The 11,248-nt window shown below is 44.4% G+C and overlaps 1 long non-coding RNA gene across 1 annotated transcript in view; it reads right to left on the bottom strand.

Annotated features, from left to right (window-relative positions):
* Positions 1–10,454: 10,454 nt before the first annotated feature.
* LOC106147534 overlaps positions 10,455–11,248 on the bottom strand; it is an 8,376-nt gene continuing 7,582 nt past the window's right edge. Inside the window, exon 3 of the long non-coding RNA XR_001232458.1 lies at positions 10,455–10,490. This is a non-coding gene — a long non-coding RNA (uncharacterized LOC106147534). The remainder of the gene's footprint in view (positions 10,491–11,248) is intronic.

Consider the following 11,248-nt stretch of genomic DNA (forward strand, 5'->3'; position numbering starts at 1 on the left):
GTGGTTAATATTCAAGGTGCTCTGGGGACTATTGTGGCCGAAGGGCACACCTGAGCTAAACCTGGGGAGGACATTCGAGCCGCATAAATGTGCCTGCCATGTGACCCACCCCGCCCACCCGGGCCACGGGCTCTGTGCTGTTGACATCCAGGATTTTCTTAGAAACCTTTCGGGACTGAGGGTTGGATACCAGAGACATGGAGAGATCAGTAGGGAGAGGCTGGGAAGGAAAGGAGATGTAAAAAGAATTAAGATGTGTCATGTAAAAAAAAATGTGATCGTAGTCAGTTGATGTGAACATGCCACATGTCTTACGGGCAAATTCGTGAGTAATCCTGAGTCACTTGTATAGTGTCTGTTTCCGGGCTCCTATTCCCTGACTTTCGCCTGTTCTCATGGTAGGAAGCTAGTACTGAAAGGTGGTGCTGCAGAAACTCCTCTTTGTACTGGGCACGGTGACAAAGGCCCATAATCTCAGCTACTTGGGTGACTGAGGCAGGCAGTTGCACTTTCCAGGACAGCCTGAGCAATTTATCAAGATCCTATCTCAAAATAAAATGAGGAGTATGTGGTTCACTGTTAGAGTGGTGGACTGGCTTCAAGATAAAAATGTGCTGGCAGAGAGGCCACATGTGGTGGCACATGTCTGAAATCCCAGTGGTCAGGAGGCTGAGGCAGGAAGATTGCCGAGAGTTTGAGGTCAGCCTGGGCTACATAGCAAGTTCAAGGCCAGCATGACCTGCATAGCAAAACCCTGTCTGCAAAAAAAAAAATGTATAAAAAAGTAAAGTATAAAAAAAATTTTGCTGGGCATGGTGGCGCGTGCCTGTAATCCCAGCACTCAGGAGGCTGAGGCAGGAGGATCGTTGCGAGTTCAAGACCAGCCTGGGCTACAAAGTGAGCTCAAGGCCAGCATGAACTGCACAGCGAGACCCTGTCTCAAAAAGACAAAAAAAAAAAAAAAAGACGGCAGGTTCAAAGGCATGGAGAGAAGGAGAATTTAGCCGTAAATACTGAGTAAGTGATAAATACTGACTAACTTCTCAGAAGTAAATATGTGGAGATAGAGCACTAGAGTTAGACCCCTCGATTATGCCTTCCTCTCCGCAGCGGGCTTCAGGAACCCTCTTCTGTGGGAACACACACTTGGCAGAGCTGGTTTGGGAGGCAGTGCAAACAATGGCTTTCCTGCGGGGACTTTGCCTTGTTTGAGGTCTGGTTTAACTGTGCCTTTACACTCGAGCCAAGAGAAAACGTTGTGGCGTTCTGAGATAGGCCCATAAGTATACAAATAACTGAAGCACCATGCTGACTGCACCGACTTTGTAAAACAGCAACACGAAGATTGATTATACTAAATTCCTTTTTTTTTTTTTAAGCTTTATTTATTTACTTGTTTGTACTGGGGATTTAACACAGGGATGTCACACTGAACTACATCTCCAAGTTCTCTTGTGAAGAAATGTTTAAAACAGGATTTTGCTAAGTCACTAAATTGTCCATCGGCTTTGGATATGGCTCAGTGGTAGAGCTCTTGCCTTGTATGTGCAAGGCCCTGGGTTCCCTCCCCAGCACTACAAACAAAACAAAACAGAACAAAATAAATTGCCCAGACTGGGTCTGAATTTGCCACTGTCCTGCCACAGGCTCCCCAGAGTGCTGGGATTACAGGTATGGGCCACCATGTGTCGGTTATACCAAATTTTATAGAAAACAACTTTATCTGGGTGTAAGGGGTAATTTGGTAGTAGAAGATGCACTTAGCACACATCAGGCCCTGAGTTTGATTGCTGGCACAGCAAAGCAAGGCAAGTTGAGACAAAGATGAAGGAGAGGGAAGAAGAGAACGAAAAAAGATTCCATCTCAAAAAATAAAAGAGAGCTGGGCATGGTGGTACACGCCTATAATCCCAGCACTAAGGAGGCTGAGGCAGGAGGATTGTTGCAAGTTCAAGGCCAGCCTGAACTGCATAGTGAGACCCTGTCTCCAAAAGACTAAATAAATAAATAGATAAATAAAATTAAATTAAAGAGAGGGAGAGAATAATTAGGGGGAGTAGCACTGAGGATCAAACCAAGGGATTTGGAGGGCCCAGGCAAGCTCGAGGCCATGGAGCTTCATCTCTAGCCCAAAGAAGATGATTTTTTTTTCTCCCCACCGGTACTGGGAATTGAACTCACGACCTCGCGCTTGCCAGGCAGGTGCTGTGCCGCTGAACTAAATCCCCAGCGCCCAAAGAAAATGATTTTATCTAATTATTTCACTATCATTATTTAATATATCTCCTAAATAAGAGAAATGAAATCTATTTAAAATTCTACCCAGCCAGGAACACACCTATAATACCAGCAATTGGGAGGCTGAGGCAGGAGGATCTATGAGAGTTCAAGGCCAGCCTGGGCTACATAGTGAGTTCAAAACCAGCCTGGAATACATAGTGAGACCCTATCTCAAATACAAAACAAAACAAAACAAAATAAAATTCTATTCAAACCAGTTAATAAGCCCTTTAATGTGAATAAAGAAATAACATTTAAATTTCTAGGTTTTATTAATCTTTACAACAGCTTTTTAGAAAAGGACCTAACTCATATCATATATTTAAGAATCATATGTACATATGTATATGATTTTTTTTAACTAATTCACTTTAACAGACATAAAAGGTTGTTTGTTTCATACCCCAAAGTGGGAAAGCACAGAGGGTAAGTATTTTTTTTATTAATCTTTGCCTTCAGAGGCTAAGAAGTGGGAAAAAATTTATAAAAGTGTAGCTTTGTTTCTATTTAGAAATTCAAACTTGGTTCTTTTGCCCTTCTTCACAGAGGGCTGGGCCTGCATGGGCTGAAGGGTGACTTCAGGCTGTGTCCTCCCCACAGGAGGGCGCGGGGCTGGGAACCAGGGCAGCTGGGGTGGGACTCATCTGAGGGTAAGGGAAGGGTGTGGCCCCACTACTCTCAGCAGTAGGGCAGGACCAGAGAAAATAAAAAGGCTAGATTAGAGTCATTATTATTTTTAGTCCTAGAGGGTGCAGGGGAATGAGTCTGTGGCTCTGATTTATGATTCTTTCTTTCTCTCTCTCTCTCTTTCTCTCTCTCTCTCTCTCTCTCTCTCTCTCTCTCTCTCTCTCTCTCTTTTTGGAGACAGGTTCTCACTATGTAGCACAGGCTAGCCTTAAACTCACAGTGATCCTCCTGCCTCGGCCTCCCAAGTACTAAGATTACAGGTGTGCACCACCACACCCAGCTTATACTCATCCATTCTTCAGCGCCTCAGCATAGTTTAACTCAGGACAACAGACCACAGTGCCAGGAATTTGGGGAGGGAGAGTTCTGAGGATGCTACAACAGGTGGTAGTGGCTATAGCACATTTGGATACCAAGGCAGGACAGAGTCAGGCCTGAGCTAGATTTACTAAACAGGATGCGCTGCTTCTCAGTAGGTGAGATTGATTGGAAGGAAGGCCCCAAACACCACAAACCCAGATTAAATAGGACATAGGCCAGGTAGGGTGGCACATACCTGTAATCCCAGATGCTTGGGAGGCTGAAGCAGGAAGATTGCAAATTTAAGGGCAGCCTGAGCAGTTTAGTGAGAACCTGTCTCAAAATTTAAAAATAAAGAGTGGTGGTAGCTCAGTGCCCCCTAAATTCAATCCCTAAAAGAGATGGGGTGGGAGAGGGGGCCTCCTTCTGCATGTCTACACCATGAAATCAAAACTCTCACTAACACAGAAGTCGCCCTTGTCAACCTTATGCCTCATCTCAGCAGTGAAAGGATTGGTCAGTAGGAAAACTGCCCACTTCAGGGGCAGGCATACAGGGAGTATATTAGATGTGAAGAATCTAGACCTTAAATAAGACTCATTATTGTGAGGTACAGTACTGTAACTCCAGCACCAGGCAGGCTGAGGCAAGAGGATCTCAAATTCAAGGCCAATGTGGGCTTCACAGTGAGCCAAGTCTGGCCTGGGCTACCCAGTGAAACTTTGTCTCACAACCAAAGCAAACCAAAACAGAACAAAGTCAAATTGATTAAAACCTGCCTGTTTTGTATTATTACCCTGCAGCAGAATCTCCAAACAAGGTCACTGATACGGCACGCCTCCTCTGGAACACCATCTGTTGGTCTAATCGGCGCTGGTGAACCCATGGCACGGGCCACAGCACGCAGGCAGAGCCTGCTGTCAGCGCACAACACTCCAGCCAACTCAGCCAGCAGCCGATTATCAGATAACAATGCACAAAAGCAAGCCAAATCCAAACAACTTTTACCTTTCCGTAAAAAGCTTTTCATACCATTGAAAGCTCTGTTACTGTGTTTTTCTTTTAAGACAATATATGTTAATATTGAGTTGTTTTTTCTAAACTAAAACATCAATAAAACCAATATCTTCAAGAGTTCTGCCTATTCTCCCTTCCAGGAGATTTAGTGTTTCTGTTTTACTATTTAAATCTTCGATCCATTTTGACTTGAGTTTAGTGCACAATGGAAGATATGAGCATGTGGAAAGCCGGTTTTTCCAGCGCCATTTATGAAAGAGGCTGTCTTTCTTCCAGTGAAGGCGTTTGGCTCCTTTGTCAAAGATAAGGTGGCTGAGTATGTCTGGGATTGTTTCTGCATCTTCTAGTCTGCTCCACTGATCCTCTGGGGTTTTTTGTTTGCTTGTTCATTTGTTTTTTTGTTTTCTTGCCAGTACCATGCTATTTTTACCACAGTAGCTCTGTAGTATAATTTCAAGTCAGGGATTGTGATGCCCCCTGCTTCGCCTTTGTAACCCAGAAGTGTCTGCTATTCTAGAGCTCTTTTGGTTCCAAATGAATTGTAGGATTGTTTTTTCTCTAATTCTGTAAGAGATACTATTGGCATTTTGATCAGGATTGCATTAAATCTGTGTAACAATTTTGGAAGTATGGCCATTTTTACTGTGTTGGTTCTTCCTACCCAAGAACAAGGGATATCCTTCTATTTTCTGGTATCCTCTTTGATCTCCTTTTTCAGAATTCTGTAGTTTTCAATGTAAAGGACTTTTACTTCCTTTGTTAGATTGGTTTCTAGGTATTTCATTTTTTTGGATGCTATTGTGAAAAGTGTTGCTTCCCTAATTTCTCTCAGTGAGTTTGTTATTTATGTAGAGCAAGGCTATTGATTTTTGAGTGCTGATTTTGTGTCCAGCTACACTTCTGAATTTGGTTATTAAATCTAGAAGTTTTTTGGTGGAGTTTGTGGAGTCTTCTATGTAGAGTATCATGGTATCCACAAATAATAATTTAACTTGTTCCTTTCTTATCTTTATTCCTTTTATTTCTTTCTCTTGCCTAATTGCTCTGGCTAATGTTTCTAGAACTATATTGAATAAAAGTGGTGACAATGGACATCTCTGTCTTATTCCTGACTTTAGAGTGAAAGTTTTCAGTTTTTGTCCATCTAGTATGATATTGGCTATGGTTTGTCATAGATGGCTTTTATCAGATTGAGATAAAGACCATCTATTTCAATTCTCAGTAGTTTTTTTTTATTATGAATGTGTGTTTGTCTTCATCAAATGCTTTTCCTTGCATCTGTAGAGATTATATGGTTTTTGTCCTTGGCTTTGTTAATATGGTGTATTACATTAATATGGTGATTTGCTTATGTTGAGCCATCCCTGCATTCCTGGGATGAATCCCACTTGGTCAAAGTATATAATCTGCTTGATGATTTGCTGCATCATGTTTGTGTTATTAAAGATTTTTCTAGGGACAGTGGCCTGTAGTTCTCTTTTTTGGTTGGATTCTTTTCTGGTTTTGGTATCAGTGTAAGTCTTGTTTCCAGGAATAAATTTGTGAGTACTGCTTCCCTTTCACTTTCATTAAAGAGTTTGAGAGGCTGCGGCATTAGATCTTCTCTAAATTTCTTGTAGAATTCTGCAGTGAATCTGTCATGGCCTGAGCTTTCCTTTTGTGGTAGGTTTTTAATTACATCTTTAATTTCATTGACTGATACTGGTTTATTTAGAGTTTTTAAAAATCTTTTTGATTCAGTTTTGGTAATTCACATGTATGTAGGAATCTGCCTGGTTTTTCTGTGTTTTCCATCTTATTAGAATATAGGTTTGTCTTGGTTACTTTTTTTCTCGCTGCTGGGACAAAATATCTGACGACCAAATTTAAGGAAGGAAAGGTTTATTTTGTTTACAGTTTGTGGAGGTTTTAGTCCATATTTGGCAGATTACAAGGCACAGTGGCACATGGCAGAGAGCTACGGTTCATGGCGGCAGAACACAGCAAAGACACCACCACACACACCAGGGCGGAATGGGGGAGGAATTGCCTCAAGCACTCTTTTCCTCTCCCTTACATATGCAAACTATCCACCCCAGGGCGGGTGCAGCTCTCACACCCCTAATCAATCAAACTTTAGAAGCCTGCCCCATGACCGCTTGAGGCTTTGGGGGGACACCCAGACATAAACCATAACAAGGTTCTTGGAGTAGGTACTGATGATCTGGATTTCTGCAGGATCTGTGGTTAGTTCACTCTTTTCATTCCTAATTACGTGGATGTGAGTCTTTCCTTTTCTTTGATAAGGCCGGCTAAGAGTTTGTCCTGGGGTATGTCCGAACCCAAACGACTCACCAGCCACTGCAGTCCGCTCTGCCTACCACACCATTCCACAGAGGCCTCTGGGGTCGCCAGCAGTCACCGTGTGTCTGCAGGCTTGACTGCCCTTCCCAGCCAGTGAGTCTGGGCTCAGGGAAAAAGCACTGCTGTCCACCTCCTTCTTCACTGAAGTCCCCCTCTTCACTCTCTCTGTGGGCGTCAGTCCTCACCTCAGATCCTTTCTGGGTCCTGGGGACCCACGTTCCTCCTTTTCTTCCTCATGTTCTATATTCCAGTGTCTGGGCACCAAATCTCAGAGAGGCTGTTTCTCTGCTGTTCACTGCTCCATCATCCTCCTGGAAGTCCAGTTCTGTCATTTTTTATGTGACCACTGGAATTTTCTATCTGTGTGTAACTTTATTTGCTTTTGATTTTGGGTAACGTATGAGGTGCAGACTTCTGGAAACCAGAAAGCCCAGTAGCAATGAGATGGGAATCAAGAGGGCTGGACAGAACTGGCTGAGGAAGTAGGCGTGACCTGTTACATACAAGATCCTGACACATGCGCAGAACGGTTCCCAAAGCCCTGCATGTGGACGTCTTACAGGAACTCTAGTGGGCTTTCAGTAGGAAGCCTTGACCTGACCTCAGCCTGAGGCAGGGATCCCAGCACTGGCCAGATACAGAAGTTCTCATGGGTTCCCTCGACATTTGGACACGTGGAAGCTATGAAGGCTTTGCCATAGTAACTTTCCACCATAGCCCTCTCCATTTCCCAGGCGTAGTGTGTACTTTATCTTTATTCTCATCCTCCTTTTCCCTTTACTCTGCCCAAGCTCTCTGCACAGTCACATTGTCTCCCAGTCTTTCCCTTCACTTCCTCAAATAAACGTTGCCACGCTTTTTGCTCCTTTCATTCAATTCTTTGTTCGAGATGAGAAGAACCTGGAATCCAATTCCAGAAGAAGAGGCAAACAAGCCCAAACCCAGGAACGTTTAGCTGGGGAGCCACTTTTTAGAAGCAAGCAACCCAATAACAGCAAGATGCCCTCCTTCTGCAGCGGGGCATGCACAGGAGTGTCACACAGCAAGTGCAAGCTCATCCCTCATGCCCTCAGCTAACTGTAAATACTGTGTGTGTGTGTGTGTGTGTGTGTGTGTGTGTGTGTGTGTGTGTTTGAGACAGGGTCTATGTAGCTCAGACTGGCCTCAAACTCAGTGACCTTCCTGCCACAGCCTCCTGAGTGCTAGGATTACAGGACTGAACTACCATACCCGACCTCCCCAAACACCTCTTAAAAGTCTCCACCTCCAACACAATCTAAATCAGCAGACTGAGTTAACATGTGAACATTTGAGGGTCACAATCCAACCACAGCATGAAGTAATGCTATTACGACTTCTTGTGAGTACTTCCTTCAGCAAGAGATGGCCACAGCGTGAAGACCATCATTCCTACATCAGTACCATGGGTGAAGGGGCTACACGGTTTAAAAAAAACTAAGTCACAAGGATCCTCCCACCTCAGCCTCCCGAGTGCTGGGATTACAGGCATGTGCCACCACGCCCAGCTATTTTATTTTTATTTTAACTTCATGCTATTTCCACAAGGAACAGCCAAACTGATCTACTGGAAATCCTTAAAGCTCAAAGCCACGGGCTGGGGCTGGGGCCCAATGGTAGAATTCTTGCCTTGCATGCACAAGGCTGTGGGTTCTATCCCCGGCACCCCCCACCCATAAAAAAGCTCAAAGCAATTTTGATTCTTGCAAATGCTACCACAAGGCCCTAATAGTGTGCTGAACCTCTCTTGCATGGAAAGGAACAAATATTTGATACTCATCTTCATTGTGTTCTGGAGTTGGCTTCCTGGTTTTTTTCTTTTCCTTCAGTCTAGAGGAAGGGAGTAAAAGAAACTTCCTGGTAGACCTCCTACTGTAAGGAACATATTTAAAAAAATAAACAAGAGGGCAAGTGCAGAGTTCCTCATCCCGTTTGCCTGGCAGCACTCAGCCTCCAGGCTGGGGGAGGAGAGTGTGAGGCTGCGAGCCGCTCAGTACTCAGCGGAAACATGGGGTACACAGGGCCGGAGGGGTGGAGGTGCCGGAGCCTCAGGGAGGGACCCTGTGTGCTTGTGCAGTTCACAGTGGAGAACGAGTCAGGTCACAAAGTCCAGCGCTTTCACTTGTTTTTGGAGTATTGCAGAGTTGGAAAAAGACACTCCTCAGAGGAGAAGTGAAATGCACAGAAGAGAAGGCAGTTGAGCTCTGTCTGGAAGCCTGGCACTGTTTAGGGTGCTAAGCTCCAGAGGCAGAGGGTGGTCCCTGAGCCAGGGCCACCAGGTGCAGGGCAGCAGGTTGCCTCACTGAGGCGGGGGAACGTCCTTGTGCGACACTTGTCCAGTATTTGCCTGGCTTTTCATTTTGTTTTTGTTTTTCTGAAACAGGGTCTCACTATGCAGTTCAGGCTGGCCTTGAGCTCACTTTGTAGCCCAGGCTGGTCTCGAACTTGCAACGACCCTCCTGCCTCAGCCTCCAGAGTGCTGGGATTACAGGCGTGTGCCACCACGCCCGGCTTCTGGCTTTTCATTTTGTATGCCTCACCACCCAGCCTACATGAGGGGAAGTATGCTTTCATTTTTTCCTATATCATCTACCTTCCTTAGTAAATAAATAAGCAACACATATATTATGTAGTGTGGAAAAGGACATTTTTTAGTTACTCTTTCAATGTACTGCCTTAGGACTGACCAAGCATTGATTGTTGAGTTCCGGAGGAAGTCTAGCAAAAGCATTGGTGGAAAGGAAAAATTGCAGTATCTGGGTCCTTGTGGAAAGCCCCGGGGTCAACACTAAATGCTTCGCTGAGATATGCCTGAAGGAATGATAACATGATGGCCAACTAGTCAAGTCTTACTTATGTGATATGGAGTTATATTGTCCTTGTTAAATCGGTTGATATCCTCCCATTTGCACTGCTGCTTCCTTTGTTCTTTCTCAATAAAGAGTTACTGAAATTGGTAATAGGGGCTGCAGTCCAGGAGACTGTAAGCCCCCTGACCCAGAATTTTGCCTCTCTTGTTTTTCTTTTTTCCCTTACTTTCCTATTCATCTGCTGGTACCTTGTTCTGGGGACTGGTTCACCCTGGACACGAATGGATTATTAATCTGACAATGTAGGTGAGGGGATTGGCTGATTCACTAGAGGCAACATAAAAAATGAAGGAGTTTATGGCATGAAAAATCTGTGTCTTAATGGGTTAGAACGTGTTCTACTTCTTCACATTTACAATTACTAAAAAAATTTCCCATGCTAACGTTAGATAGCACCGGCAGTAATATTTGATAGCATTAGAGAATAACCTTCACACAACAAATAATGCCAGAGGGGAGCCAAGAAAGGATCAGCAGTGGACACTAAAAGATTTCATTAAAAAAAAGATTGCACTGGAAGTCGAGTATGGTGGTGCAAGTGTATAATCCCAGCATTTGGGAGGTTGAGGTAGGAGGATCACTGAAGTTCACTGTCAGCCTGGACTATAGAGTGAGTTCAAGGGCAGCCTGAACTACATAGTGAGCCCCTGTCTCAAAAAAAAAAAAAAAAAAAAAAGATTTCACAGATTTCATTGGGTTCATTGGCATAAAAGTGGTTGGGGCATAGTCACACTGAATCAAACTGTCACTCCAAGCAATACTTATTAATCACAAAAGGAGGAGAAGGATTAGGCCTGGAGATGTAGCTCAGTAGTAGAGTACTTACTTAGCATTCTCAAATCCTTGAGTTTCAACCCCAGTAAAAGTGACAATAAAGCCAGGTGTGGTGGTGCATGACTGTAATCCCAGCATTTAGGAAGCTGAGGCAGGAGGATTATGGCAAGTTCAAGGCCAGCCTGACTACACAGCGAGATCCTGTCTCAAAAAAAAAAAAAAAAAAAAGTTACATTAAGTTAGAGAGATCTAAAGCCCAGTGTGGTGGTGCACAACTGTAATCCCAGTACTTGGGAGGCTGAGGCAGGAGGATCACTGCGAGTTTGTGGCCAGTCTGGCTACAAAGTGAGCTCAAGGCCAGCCTGAACTGCACAGTGAGATTCTGTCTCCAAAAGACAAAAAAAGAGAGGTCTAGAGGGCACCCCCGAACCATGCATTCAAACTTATCACTCGGCGAGAACAATGCGATAATTACCCTTCTGATGTGAAGCTCTGCAAAGTCTACAATGTCGCCTATGTAGATTTTGTTTGTGTTTCTGTCAGAATTGTTTCCTTTATTATTATTATTATTTTTTTGTCTTTTTGAGACAGGGTCTTGCTATGCAGTTCAGGCTGGGCTTGAGCTCACTTTGTAGCCCAGGCTGGTCTTGAACTCATAACAATCCTCCTGCCTCAGCCTCTAGAGTGCCGGGATTACAAGCGTGCGCCACCATGCCCAGCAAAACTGTTTCCTTTAAAGGGAGCGAAATCCCAAATCCAGACTGTGAGACACACAGTGAGACAAGTGGGCCAGACAGAACGGCAATGTCGCGAGAGGGAAGGGTGGCAGCAGAACCATTGGAGGTCAGAGGCTATGAAACAGCATCACAGGGGCTGGGGATTTAGCTCAGTGGCAAAAGCGCCTGCCTGGCAAGCGCAAGGTCGTGAGTTCGGTTCCTGGTACCGGAGAAAAACCAAAA

Source organism: Chinchilla lanigera, unplaced genomic scaffold, assembly GCF_000276665.1.
Source record: "Chinchilla lanigera isolate Chin_1 unplaced genomic scaffold, ChiLan1.0 scaffold00174, whole genome shotgun sequence".
In the NCBI taxonomy this organism is placed as follows: Eukaryota; Metazoa; Chordata; class Mammalia; order Rodentia; family Chinchillidae; genus Chinchilla; species Chinchilla lanigera.